The sequence below is a fragment of the Impatiens glandulifera genome, chromosome 4 (genome assembly GCF_907164915.1).
Source record: "Impatiens glandulifera chromosome 4, dImpGla2.1, whole genome shotgun sequence".
Lineage (NCBI taxonomy): Eukaryota > Viridiplantae > Streptophyta > Magnoliopsida > Ericales > Balsaminaceae > Impatiens > Impatiens glandulifera.
In genome coordinates, this window is record NC_061865.1 from 5,272,555 (window position 1) to 5,273,875 (window position 1,321).

Below are 1,321 nucleotides of genomic sequence, written 5' to 3' on the forward strand. Positions count from 1 at the left end.
ATTTTATTAATTGTATTTAGTATTGAAAGTCATATATAACGGAGAATTGTAATTGTTTGAACAATAGTTTCAATAATACATTTTAAGTTTACATTTTTTCTTTAAAATTTAACATGATATCATAGGTTTTGATCTTGAAAACAAACTGTTTTATTCCACTTGTTCTATTGGTGGCTCTTTCGCCACCGTAGAGGGTTTATTCATTTGAATTTTATGCAATACTTATTTTACAAAGAAGATGAACATGAATGATGACAATGATCAAGATCTTGCAAAATAATAAATAATCTACATGAAGGTTTATGGGAAAACATAACTGAGGAGAAAGAAAACTTGCGGAAAGGGTTAATTACATAACAGTGATCTTGAGGAGCTTATATAATTGGGTTCTGGAACATTTGGTACAGTCTATCATAGAAAGTAGAGAGGTACGTGGTAATTAAACGAATAACAAAAGGTGCTTTGCGGGAAAAACTTCGAAAGAACAACAAATGAGAGATGATTTATGGAACAATGTGGTCAAAATACTGATTTGCACCATCTAAATGTAGTGGTTTTCTATGGTGGTATCCTTGACGGTCCTGGAGGTTCAGTGGCAACAATGACCAAGTAAATGGTGAACGGTTCACTTAGAAATACTCTACCCAATAATGAGATGACATTGGACAAGCGTAAGTTACTATTGATTGCTATGGATGTGGTTTTTGGAATGGAATACTTGCATAAAAAAACATAGTGCATTTTGATTTGAAAAGTGACAACTTGCTTCTTATTCTACTGATCTATCGCCCAAAATGCAAGGTTTGTTTTCTTGACTATAAAATGTGAAGGGTCAGACCCTAATATCAGGTGGGGTGCGAGGAACTACATTGGATGGCTCCTAAGCTTATGAATGAGAGCACTAATCTTGTTTCCAATAAGGTTGATGTGTTCTCGTTTGTCATTGTGACGTGGAGCTCCTAACTAAGGAAGATTCATAACCAGACTTGCATTATGGAGCTATTCTTTGAGGAATTTCTTACAACACATTATGATAGATCTTGGGACTCGAAACAACAAGATCAACTAGGCAATGAAGGATAAGCAGGAATTTATCGAGATTGTTGAAACAATCTATCGTGGGGACAAGAAATGGTCGCGGTCTGGTTATTTCGGCTAAGGATTACTCCACTTTGTACAATTATTAAGTTGTTGTTGCTGCTACTACTCATACCCGCAGTTTCTACTATGGGCGAAGAACTTATTTGATATTTCGAGGTTGTGCTCCATTAGTTTACAAAATACTTGAAGGAGCAAGAAAAACCTTAGAAGGACATTGCAT

At 35.2% G+C, this 1,321-nt stretch overlaps 1 pseudogene; it reads left to right on the forward strand.

Annotated features, from left to right (window-relative positions):
* Window positions 1–505: 505 nt before the first annotated feature.
* On the forward strand, window positions 506–1,034 carry LOC124934533 (annotated as a pseudogene).
* The last annotated feature ends 287 nt before the right edge of the window (window positions 1,035–1,321 follow it).